Source organism: Saimiri boliviensis, chromosome 20, assembly GCF_048565385.1.
Source record: "Saimiri boliviensis isolate mSaiBol1 chromosome 20, mSaiBol1.pri, whole genome shotgun sequence".
NCBI classification, from domain to species: Eukaryota; Metazoa; Chordata; class Mammalia; order Primates; family Cebidae; genus Saimiri; species Saimiri boliviensis.
This window is the reverse complement of record NC_133468.1, coordinates 11345368-11358640: the sequence shown is the minus strand read 5'-3', so window position 1 is coordinate 11358640 and position 13273 is coordinate 11345368. Positions and strand designations below refer to the sequence as shown.

Sequence of the window (13273 nt, the reverse complement as noted above, 5' to 3'; positions counted from 1 at the left end):
CGTACCTGTAATCCCAACTACTCAGGAGGCTGAGGCAGGAGAATTGCCTGAGCCCAGGAGGCGGAGGTTGCGGTGAGCCGAGATCGCGCCATTGCACTCCAGCCTGGGTAACAAGAGCGAAACTCCGTCTCAAAAAAAAAAAAAAAAAGACTATAATTAAGAAAGGATTAGCACTCAACGAGTTCTCATAAAAAAGAGACTACATATCCACATATTAATATAATAAAAAATACACACACTCTTATATGTTACATGTGTATATACAGTGTATATACCACATAAATATATGTGTGGGGGGAAGGGGAATCAAAGCTTCAATTTTTCTGTTACCTAGAAGGCAAAAGTGATCTTATAAGTGTTCTAATCTGAACTTTACAAGGTACTGATTTAGTTTAGCAAGGTTAAAATAAAGCTTTTAGACTGTATCAAGAGTAAATGCGCTGGGCGCAGGGGCTCATGTCTGTAATCCCAGCACTTTGGGAGTCCGAGGCGAGTGGATCGCTTGAGGTCAAGAGGTCAATACCAGTCTGGCCAACATAGGGAATCTTGGTCTCTACTAAAAATACAAAAATGGGCTGGGCGTGGTGGTGAGCGCCTATAAGCCCAGCTACTCGGGAGGCTGGGGCAGGAGAATCGCTTGAACCTGGAGGTGGAGGTTGCAGTGAGCTGAGATCATGCCACTGCACTCAGCCTGGGTGACAGAGTGAAATTCCATCCCCTATCTCCCACTCCCCAAAAAAAGAGTAGGCCAGGTGAGGTGACTCACGCCTGTAATCCCAGCATTTTGGGAGGCCGAGGTGGGAAGATCACGAGGTCAGGAGATCAAGACCATCCTGGCCAACATGGTAAAACCCCATCTCTACTAAAAATATAAAAATTAGCTGGGCATGGTGGCATGCACCTGTAGTCCCAGCTACTCGGAAGGCTGAGGCAGGAGAATCACTCAAACCTGGGAGGTGGAGGTTGCAGAGAGCCAAGATTTCACCACTGCACTCCTAGCCTGGTGACAGAGCAAGACTCTGTCTCAAAAAAAAGAAAAGAATAAATGCGAAGACACCATTAATCAATAATTTCCTATTCATTAAAATTTTGTAATATTTCCGAGATTTTGCTGCAAAAATAACCTGCCAATGTATTTTATACTTCCTACTTGTTATTAAATCAGAACTATTTCTCCGTGGAAACTGTATTTTATGCTATTAATACATCTTAATTTTCTTTACTCTTAATGTTTTATCTGAAAACTTTTCCTCCCTCTCCGATCAACTGTGAAACTTCCTACAGATAAAACTTTTAGTATTCATCCTTATCCTGTGTGAAAAACCTATTTTACCATCGAAGCTCTGTTCCTACTGATTATTCCCTTCTTAAAATGCTTAAGGATTGGTTGTTATAGAAAAAAAGTTATTTTTTACCTTATACAGGGTATATCACAAGTTCTAGTCAGCAAATTTAGTACTGAAATATAAAAAACCAAAATACAAACACCCACAATAACCCGTTTCTACCCTAAAATTAATCCAATGCAGAAAGATAGTCTCCTTCTTGCTTCTAAGACTATTACATGTCATTTCATTCAATAACAGATAAGCAATTCTTTCCATTCTCAGAGATCTTGTTACAGATTAAGTTCATTCCAGAAACACTGGGTATCATTTTATAGTTTCTAAAGTTCCTTTTCACTGTATCCTACTTGTTATATGTTGTGGCACATCTCAGCTTTTAACTTCAAATTACAAGAATTTAAAGAGAATATAAACTACTCTGAATCGTTTAGGAAGAGCGTCTCTGTGACATGACGTAGCCAGCCATCACAAACCCAAAGCAGTGAAAGCCAGGGTTTGTTTAACAGGTGCTGTGTGTTAATTTTTAGCAACACAACAACGATCAAAGGTTTAAAAACTCTTGAATCACCATCAAGTTAAAATTATTATCCAAGTAACTTCCCAAGACAGCAATTGGTGACTATCAGATAAAGCACAAGCTATGATAACAAAACTCTATATTATAGAACCATTGCAGGCTTCTCCCTCCTCCACTTCTAAGGGAGACACTTTAAGAAGCAAGAATGTCTCTGCTCCTTTTATCAGCTATAAAGCCAGGTGACCCCAAATGACCATATGCTGATATTCTAAGTGCAGAGAGGACACTTTCGTTATCTCTTCGACTTACTCCTTGGGACAAGCACTACTTTATAACTGAGATAGATTTTCCAATACTCCACTAAGTGATTGAAGAGCACAGGCTTAGAAAAACTTTATTAGACTTTCTACAGATTAAACGAAGTCTTCCTTTCTTGTACCTCAAAGAGCTCAAGGAAACTTCGTTCCACACACAGTTCAACTGTTAAATTCAAGTTAAGTTTGAACTGAGTTTTAAGGTGAAAACATTCAGCTTGGGATTGAGATAAGAGGCAAAGGCAATGATGAGAAAGAATATAACCAAGTAAAGGGGCACAAGGGAAGATGGGCAGGATTATGACTTTTTTCCTATTTGATCCAGTTAGGTAATAACTGTGTTTACTGTCATGAAGGAAAACACTGACATACACTTTTTTTTTTTTTTTGAGAAAGAGTCTCGCTTTGTCACCCAGGCTGGAATGCACTAGCACTATTTCAGCTCACTGTAACCTCTGCCTCCCAGATTCAAGCAGTTCTTATGCCTCAGCCTCCTTAGCAGCTGGGATTACAGGCATGCACCTCCATGCCTGGTTAATTTTTGTATTATTAATAGAGATGGATTTTGCCATGTTGGCCAGGCTGGACTCAAATTCCTGACCTCAACTGACCCACCTGCTTCAGCCTCCCAAAGTGCTGGGATTACAAATGTGAGCCACCATGCCCGGCCTTGCTCACATACACTTCTCTTTTTTTTGAGACAGAGTTTCGCTCTTGTTACCCAGGCTGGAGTGCAACGGCACGATCTCGGCTCACCGCAACCTCCGCCTCCTGGGTTCAGGCAATTCTCCTGCCTCAGCCTCCTGAGTAGCTGGGATTACAGGCACGTGCCACCATGCCCAGCTAATTTTTTTGTATTTTTAGTAGAGACGGGGTTTCACTATGTTGACCGGGATGGTCTCGATCTCTTGACCTCGTGATCCACCCGCCTCGGCCTCCCAAAGTGCTGGGATTACAGGCTTGAGCCACCGCGCCCGGCCTGCTCACATACACTTCTAATGCACGGAAAGAAAGCCAACCAAAACCCCCATCATCTGTGGAGAGAATACTGAACTAGACAACAGAAGACAAAGCGTATACTTCTGGCTACTCTTTTTATTTTTCTTTCAAATCAAAATCAGAACTGAGGATCTGTGCCTCAGTTTCCTCCACTATAAGATGGCAATATTATCACCGGTCTTCATTAAAGTCAAAGGGCCTTTTGACTTACAGGCGTGAGCTACCATGCCCAGCCAAGAGTTTCATAAGTAAAAACAGGACAAAAATTGTAAAATATATCTGTATTACTAAACATCTCATAATACAAAGCGTGTATTATAAAAGCATAAACATGTTATAGTTTAAATTTTATGCTATATAAAGTTATATTTAAATAGCTGAGTAATAAATTCCCCCCAGGATACAATGCTCGTGTGTGTATGTGTGTCTGTGTAATTTTTTGAGATGGAATCTTGCTATGTTGCCCAGGCTGGGCTCAAGCACTCCTCCCATCTCAGCTTCCAGAGCAGCTGAGACTACAATGCACAACAACACATCTGGCTCTAATTTTTATATAGTGAAATGTGGTTTCGAATAAAAAGATAAAGGATGAATAGTTCTGACCCCTGAAGTGAAATTAGTCTTCAGTATTTTATTTACTTCTTTTGTTGTTTTTTTGAAACAGGTTGTCGCTGTCACCCAGGCTGGAATGCAGTGGCTCCATCATGGCTTACTGCCGCCTCAACAAGAATTCTACAAATCAGTACCAATGATAACTTGTCCTCAGATACTTCCCCTCCTCCTCCAGCATTCTCTAAAATGTCTGCTTAAAATAAAACCACCTGGTCTGGTGCAGTGGCTCACGCCTGTAATCCCAGAACTTTGGGAGGCCAAGGTGGGTGGATCACTTGAGGTCAGGTGTTTTGAGACCAGCCTGGCCAATGGTAAGACCTCATCCCTACTAAAAATATTTAAAAAATAGCTGGGCTTGGTGGCGGGTGGCTATAATTCCAACTACTCAAGAGGCTAAGGCAGGAAAATCACTTGAACCCTGCCTCAGCCTCAGGAGACATAGGATGCAGTGAGCCAAGATTGCGCCACTGCACTCTAGCCTGGGCAACAGAGTGAGACTCCATCTCAAAAAATAAAAATAAAAAACAAAAAAAATAAAACAATCCAAGGGGCTGGGCACAGTGGCTCATACTTGTAATCCCAGTACTTTAGGAGGCCAAGAGAAGAGGATCACCTGAGCCCAGGAGCTGGAGACCAAATTAACCAGGCATACTGGCATGTGTCTGTAGTCCCAGCCACTCAGGAGGCTGAGGTGAGAGGATGGCTTGAGCCCAGAAGGTTGAGGCTGCAGTGAGCTGTGGTTGTGCCACTGCATTCCAGTCTGGGAGACAGATGGAGACCCTGTCTCAAAATACAAATGAAAATAAAACAAATTTTAAAAATTCAGAGAATTCTTAAAGGTTGTTGTAATTACTTCCTATTTACACAATACTCAGTATAGGCTGCACATGAAGCCTGAATTTCTGCTTCATTCAACATAAGCATAGATCAGCCCAAGGGCAACATAATTCCACTGGACTAAATAGGCTATACATGCAATTAACCCTCTGTTCACATCTAAAGCAAGTCAAGACACCACTAGGTTTGCTAAGGATGACAGAATAAAATACACAAACACAAAATAAGTAGGGAGCTCCTAACAAGCAAATTAGATCACTGCCTTACACCAAGCAAATAAGAATCTATCCAAGTTAATTACTATGAAGAGTCTCTCTAAAGATAATAGGCTTCTATACAACTAAGGAACCAGTCAGTAATAAAATAATTTCACAAAAAAAGAAGTAATTAAAGCAAATAGTAAACTTTTCATTTTCTAAATGATGAAAGAGCCACAACTGTCTATTCATTATTTCACTTATTTACTCAAGCAGCAACTATCTACTGCAGATGTACTAGGCACTATACCAGATACCAGGGATAAAGTAAAGAACAAATCAGACAAAGTCCTTGCCCTCACAGTGCTTACAATATTCTGGGGGAAGACAGAAGTACGTAAGTAAACAAATAATTTCTAAAAGCAAATTTTTTAAAGCATGGGGGAGGGGCATACTAGTTTTAAGAACTGTCCATACATTGTTTTTTTGAGATGGAGTCTTGCTCTGTCACCCAGGCTGGAGTGTACTGGTGTGATCTTGGCTTACTGCAACCTCTGCCTCCCAGGTTCAAGCAATTCTCCTGCTTCAGCCTTCTGAGTAGCTGGGATTATAGGCTTGTGCCACCATGTCCAGCTAATTTTTGTGTTTTTAGTAGAGATGGGGTTTCAACATATTGGCCAGGCTGGTCTCGGACTCCTGACCTCGTGATCCTCCTGTCTCAGCCATCCAAAGTGCTGGGATTATAGGCATAAGCCACCGTGTCTGGCCAGTACCACACACTGTTTAGATTCCAAGCAAAGGGAACAGCACAAAAGCCCGGATATGGGAAGAAGCTATACATGAGCCACTTGATGTAAAGGGTGTATCGGCATCCCACTTGTTTCATCTGACTCTAATCCATTCTTATAAGCAACAGTCAGATTTTTAAAAACACAGCAGAGCAGACACCAGACTTTACCTACCAGATCCTTCTCAACATGCCATCTGATTCTGGTTCCTACTTCACAAGCCACAGACAAACTGTCAAACACATCCCATCCACCGGCCCCCTTTCCACAAAGTATTTCCTGTCTGAATTTTCTATAGTTAAACATAAAATAACTTGGCTCCAATTGTAGGCAAAGAGATGCAGGATTTTACACCCAAGAGAGGAAGGAGAAAAGTAATGCCAGGTGAGAGATAAGGAGAGTAGGCCTAATAGTGCTATGTTGCATATTCAGCTTCAAATAGGCTAAGAGGTAAGGTTCACATCATAACTAAACAACTTCACTTACAGTACATTAAGCAGCCAAAAGTTGGCTGGCTGCAGTGGCTCATGCCCATGATCCCAACACTCTGGAGGCCCAGGCAGGGCAGATCACCCAAAGCCAGGACTTTAAGATCAACCTAGACAACAAAGCAAGACACCATCTATACAAAAAGTTTAGAAATCAGCCAGAAGCAGTGCTTCTGTAGAAGTGAGCACACTAACACAGTATATGAATGTCTAGGTTTCACTAAATGTCACAGCAAGCTCAAATGCATCTGGCTCAGTATATACTCTCATCAATACAAAGTAAATAAACAATACTCAGAGAAAATATAACAAGTTATAACACTACTTGACATGGTACGTTTAACTTCTGAGTACAGCTGATGATGTTAGTGATTCAAACTTAAAATCTCCTACATTACTTTATGAGACTCTAAATTATGTTTAAGAAAATTTTGTGTATCAGGAATTTATTGATTCCATACCATCAAAACAAAATATAAAGAAATCAAATGCTAAGGCTATGCTCAATGACAGATAAATAGAGATAAATATAACACTCCATGTTAACGTCTGAATCTACTGATTTCATCTAACATACTTAAAAATGAACGCTGGCAAGTCAACTGACTTATTTAAGGTCATAACGAAATGGAGGGTGAGTGGAACTAGCACTCAAGGGTTCTTCTGACTCTCAGATCTTTTCATTACACTATATGGTCCTATTTAACAAAGCTCCTGTTCTAGAACTAAGAAAGGCTTCTACTAGGAGAATATTATTTTCTCTCTAATGCCATTATAAAGTCAAAGATGTGTTCCACACAAATGATAATTGAGCCTAAAGCATTATGAGAGAACCAATCTCTGCCCCAGGTCCAATGCAGCTTACATCCTGAGAAGATAAGTGATGTATAAAAATAGCCATGATAGAAGATTTTTTTTTTAAATAGGAGTTGGGAGGATAAGTACTATAAGAATAGTACTAAGGAAGTTCAGAAAATGGCAGGATTATTTCTGGGTAGAAAAATGAGAAAAAGGCTCAGAGTTGGTCAGTAATGAAAGATTATCCTAGTTGAAACATAGAAGAAGAGAAGTGGGAAGAGTGTGGATCTACTGTAGCCTGGAAAATAGTTACACCATCCTCTGTAGAATTAAATCTACCTAATTTCCAGGAAAAACACAGGGGCTACAGCACACATTAAATGACCCAGGTCCACATTCAGACAAATCCAGATTGTGGTACATTCTATAAGACTCTTCAAAAAGTAAATGTTGGCCAGCACGGCAGCTCACGCTTATAATCCCAGCATTCTGGGAGGCTGAGGCGGGTGGATCACTTGAGATCAAGAGTTCAAGACCAACCTGGCCAACATTGTAAAACCACAACTCCATCAAAAAACACAAAAAAATTAGCCAGCATGGTGGCGTGCGCCTGTATTTCCCAGCTACTCGGGAGGCTGACACAGGAGAATTGCTTGAAACCGGGAGGCAGAGGTTGCAGTGAGCCAAGACCATGTCACACTCCAGCCTGGGTGACAGAATGAGACTACATCTCAGAACAAAAAAGAAAATGTCATAGGGAAGAAGAGGAAGAGTTCCAGATTTTAAAAGACTGTAGTGACAAACATAATGTCTAAATGCTGATAAGATCTGATTTTGGGGAAAAAACCCCAGGTATAGAAGACATTTTCGGGATAATTAAGGGATTCAGACTATGGACTAGCTCTCAGAGGACACGAAGATATAATAATCTTTCTTAGCAGTGATGATACTGTCGTTACGTAGGACAGCTTTATTTTTAAGAGATTCATGTTGAAGTATCATGATGTCTATATTCACACTTTCAAACAGGTGCAAAAAAATAAGAGATATACATCAAAAAAAGATATATAAAGAAAATTTGACAAAACATCATTTGTTTAATATAGGTCACAGGCGTTCAAGTACTAGAGCCTTCCAACTTTTCAGTATATTTGAAAATTGTCATTTAAAAAGTTTGGGTGGGGCAAGGTGGCTCATACCTGTAAATCGCAGCACTTTGGCAGGCTGAGGCGGGTAGATCATTTGAGGTTAGGAGTTGGATATCAGCTTAGCTGACAGGGTGAAACCCCATTTCTACTAAAAATAGACAAATTAGCTGGGCAATAGTGGTATGCACCTGTAATCCTAGCTCCTTGGGAGGCTGAGGAAGGAGAATCACTTGAGCCTGGGAGGAAGAGGTTGCGGTAAGCCGAGATTACACCACTGCACTCCAGTCTGGGTGACAGAGTGAGGCCCTGTCTCAAAAAAATAAAAAATAAATAATTTGAAAAAAGTATTAGATGTAACCTTGGTAAAGATGATCTAATCCATCCACTCCCTCTCAACAATGAAAGAAATTGAGTTGAACACAGCTCCTGGAGGCCTCTTTTCATAACAAGATTAAAACCCAAGCAGTCAGAAGGTGGTGGCTCATGCCTGTAATCCCAGCACTTTGGGAGAACAGGGCAGGCGGATCACAAGGTCAGGCATTCAACACCAGCCTGGCCAACATGGTGAAACCCCATCTCTACTAAACATACAAAAATTAGCCAGATGTGGTAGTGGGCACCTGTAATCCCAGTTACTCAGGAGGCTGAGGCAGGAGAATTGATTGAATCCAGGAGGCGGAGGTTTTAGTGAGCTGAGATCAAGCCATTTCACTCCAGCCAGCCTGGGTGACAAGAGTGAACTCTGTCTCACACACACACACACACACACACACACACACACACACCCAAGCAGTCTGAAGAATCTCAGACCAAACTCTTTCCATATGCCAGAAAATTGGGACCTAAGAGACACAGACTGATTCTGTAACAAACATATATATGTGCATGTAAAAAAGGCTGAACACAGGCCAGGCACAGTGACTCATGCCTGTAATCCCAGCATTTTGGGAGGCCAAGGTGGGCAGATCACCTGAGGTCAGGAGTTCGAGACTGGCCTGACCAACATGGAAAAAACCTGTCTCTACTAAAAATACAAAATTAGCCAAGTGTGGTGATGCATGCCTGTAATCTTAGCTACTCAGGAGGCTGAGGCAGAAGAATCGCTTGAACCCAGGAGGAGGTTGTGGTTAGTGGAGATCATGCCATTGCACTCCAGCCTGGGTGACAAGACAAGAGTGACTCCGTATCAAAAAAAAAAAAAAGGTTAAACACATTTCTCCTTTTTTTTTTTTTTTTTTTTTTTGAGTCAGGGTCTTGCTCTGTCACCCAGGCTGGAGTGCACGATCACAGATCATTGCAGCCTTGAACTCATGAGCTCAAACAGATCCTCCCACCTCAGCCTCATGAGTAGCTGGGACTAGAAGCACAGCCACCACCAGGTCCATCTAATTTTCTTTTTAAACTTAAATACATTTCTTATGCTTAATCTGTGATAATAAGGATTGAGTAGCTCTTATTCAAAAGTTAGAAACTAGAAATATTTCAAATTTTAGATTTTTTCAGATTTGAATACTTGCAGCACACATACTAAGTGAGCATCCCTAATCTGAAGACCTGAAATCCTCTGGGCACTGGTTATGGTGCCACTCAACAAGTTTTGGATTTTGGAGCATTTCAAATTCTGGATTAGGGGTGTCCAACCTCTAGCATTAAAACTGTAACAGAATAAAAATCTGTTAGACTATAATAACCTAGTACATCAGAATTTTACATAAAATAACCTTGCAAAATGCAGTATTACGTGGGAATTAGTCTGTTAGAAGCACAAAAACAAAAATTTTAAACCACTTAACTAATATAATATCTTCTCACAACTTGGTCTACTGATTATGGCAATCATGCCTTCCCAAATCTAATAACATATCTTAATAACTTCACATTTCACCCATCTTCCTTACAAGCTTCTTGGCAATCCCCCCAAATGTCATGTTTTTTCATGTCTCGGTACAAGTAATTTCCTCCACATACAGAACGCCCTTCCTTGCCTTTTCTTCATCTAATTCTCTTTCAAGACCAACTTCTTATATATATCACTGTTTAGTGATGCTTTCTGACCCTACTCCCCACTCCTCCTTGAAGTTAGATAATACAGTATTCATTGCTGTGGAGATTTTTTGAACTTCACCTAAGTTCTACTTAAATGTGTGATTCCTCCAGTAGACCACAAGGTACTTAATATCACAGATCAGGCCTTATTTATATCTCTAATTACAGCTAGCTTCAAGTGCTGGGAGTTGGAATAATGAAGGCTATTTTTTTTTTTAAACACTTCAGGAAGAAGCATCTTAACTCACTTAAGAAATAAAGTCGTTGCCATAAGTTGAAGGCAGATTCGTAACTAAATGAACTGAACTATTTGTTACTATACCCCTTTGATATCCTTATTACATAGCCCACAAGCATAGAAACTGAACCAATGCAAAGAAATAACCTGACCTTGCTTATACCTAAAAGCCCACTATAATAAATGCAAAAAAAAAAAAAAAAAAAAAGAAAAAAGAAAAAAAGAAAGAAAGGTTTTCCTTTGAGGGTAAGAACTCAATCAGAAAAGCCCAAAAGTCATTAATTCATTACTCAGTCAAGTTTTGAGCAAATGTAAATATAATTATGACTTCACTCTCAAGTGAAATTCATTTACAATGGCTTTCACATGTAAATATTTTATTTTTCTTAGATGTCTAACTTCAACAGAAATTCCATTTCAGAAAACAGAGCAATAACGGAAACTTCTAAGTTTCATTGCAAACATGCAAAAATATGGCCTCACAACACCCAATTTACACTCATCGGTATTTAACCTCTCAGCTCAATATATGGATATATTAAAAACCACACTTGATTCTTGCTGATGGCACGTCAAAGTAGCTGACGCAAGACAAATACATGCTGATTGCTCTTGGCCAACACACATGCATCTTTAAGTACATACGCATTAGTAAAGGTCTATCTTCCTTGAATCACCAGTGACTCAAGAGAAGCTTGCTGGCAGCCTAGTACTGCCAGATAAGCAGAAGCAGAAAGATGGAAGGGTGGAAGAGGGGCATGGAAAGAATCAGGTGCAGTGGCCCTCCAAATGACGATAACCACTCAGGTGGTCTGCAGTAAGGAAAAATGAAAATCACTAAATCAGCAAATTGATCATGTCCAATTAATTTGATCATGTTGCTTAAACTAAATCAACCTGATGTATTCCTGCAACAAGATAAGAATGTGTTTTGGTCGAAAGCCACAAGAGATATAATTAATTCATCAATGTAAAGGCAAAAAAATTGTTATTACTAGTGATTTAATACTTTTTTTTTTTTGAGACGGAGTTTTTCCGCTCTTGTTCCCCCGGCTGGAGTGCAATGGTGCCATCTCGGCTCACGTCAACCTCCACCTCCTGGGTTCAGGCAATTCTCCTGCCTCAGCCTCCTGAGTAGCTGGGATTACATGCACGCGCCACCATGCCCAGCTAATTTTTTGTGTTTTTAGTAGAGACGAGGTTTCACCATGTTGACCAGGATGGTCTCGATCTCTTGACCTCGTGATCCACCCGCCTCGGGCTCCCAAAGTGCTGGGATTACAGGCGTGAGCCACTGTGCCTGGCCGTAATTTAATACTCAATAATCATTCTCATTAGAGGACTCAGCTGGGTAAAGTACTACTAACAAGGTACTGCCAAAGCTTTGCATATACAGTAAGAAAGAGGCAGATTTAAAAATAAAATCCATCTATTAAAAATCTGTCCAAAGAGGGGCATTATAGACTAGGGCTATCAAAAGTCAGAAGAATAACAATTGCTATGGTGTCTAATGGATTAAAGCTTCTGTACATAAGATACAGCACTAATGGCCTGGTGCAATGGCACACGCCTGTAATCCCAGCACTTTGGGAGGCCGAGGCAGGTGGACTGCTTGAGGTCAGGAGTTTGAGACCAGACTGGCCAACATGGTGAAACCCCATCTCTTAAAACAAACAAAAAAAAACCATACAACACTAATAACTAATTCCTAAATAAATTTAGAGATTAAAAGAATCCAGGCTGGGCGCAGTGGCTCATGCCTGTAATCCCAGCACTTTGGGAGGCCGAGGCGGGTGGATTACAAGGTCAAGAGATCGAGGCCATCCTGGTCAACATAGTGAAACCCCGTCTCTACTAAAAATACCAAAAAATTAGCTGAGCATGGTGGCACGTGCCTGTAATCCCAGCTACTCAGGAGGCTGAGGCAGGAGAATTGCCTGAACCCAGGAGGCGGAGGTTGCGGTGAGCTGAGATCGCGCCATTGCATTCCAGCCTGGGTAACAAGAGCGAAACTCCGTCTCAAAAAAAAAAAAAAAAGAATCCTCACTTAATGTCCACTGCAAAATTCTTTAAAAATGCCTTCCAACATAAATTCCAATCTTTTATTTGACAGAAAACTGAAAATGGAGTGGGGCTAGCCCAAAGGAAGGCAGGTGATCAAGCAGCAGCTACAATGGCCCATGTCAGTTTTTAAGGTAAACTCTAATGCTAAAACTTTTCCCAAAGAGGATTCAGCTCTCGCCATATCCAGTATTTTCTGCCCATAGCTTCTTTGACCTATATATTAAGTTCTCATACCTGCCAGACCTGCCTATCCAGATTACCACTGTATTTCCAGCCTACATCTTCTTGGTGCCCATTTTCCTTTTGGTCCTCTCCCCACAGCTCCACTCCTCCTAGTAAAATCTGCCATCTTCTGTTTTGTATCAGGTAAATGCCTACTAAAAGTCTCTTGCCAAAGAGGTATGAAATTTTAGGCACCTCTCTCATAAAGCCCCGGAGGTCACCGATCCAGAAAATATGAAGGATTTTTATTTACACTGTCACACTTGGGATAAAAGTAGACTAAATCTTCAGTCCTCCTCATCCTCAATTTTGCTTTACTCTTGTTGTTGTTGTTGAGACAGAGTTTCACCCTGTTGCCAGGCTGAAATGCAGTGGTGAGATCTCAGCTCACTGCAACCTCTGCCTCCCAGGTTCCAGTGATTCTCCTGCCTCAGCCTCCCAAGCAGCTGGGACTATAGCTGCACCCCACCACGCCCAGCTAATTTTTGTATTTTTAGTAGAGACGAGGTTTCACCATGGATCGTCTCAATCTCTTGACCTTATGATCCACCCACCTCAGCCTCCCAAAGCACTGGGATTATAGACATGAGACGTGAGCCACTGCACCTGGCCATTGTACTCTTTACTATAGGCATAACCGAAAAGATTAGAAGCATAAG

General features: G+C 41.0%; 1 protein-coding gene across 3 annotated transcripts in view; it reads right to left on the bottom strand.

Moving 5' to 3' along the window:
• The window catches only part of UBTD2 (ubiquitin domain containing 2), a 66890-nt gene that overhangs the window by 47089 nt on the left and 6528 nt on the right, over window positions 1-13273 (bottom strand). Inside the window, exon 1 of one of the 3 annotated variants that reach the window (XM_074390505.1) lies at window positions 6-88. The exons of the other annotated variants lie outside the window; for them this stretch is intronic. The gene's annotated coding sequence lies outside the window, so the exon portion shown is untranslated. Of the gene's footprint in view, window positions 1-5; window positions 89-13273 lie in introns of those variants that run through there. 3 annotated transcript variants of the gene reach the window in all.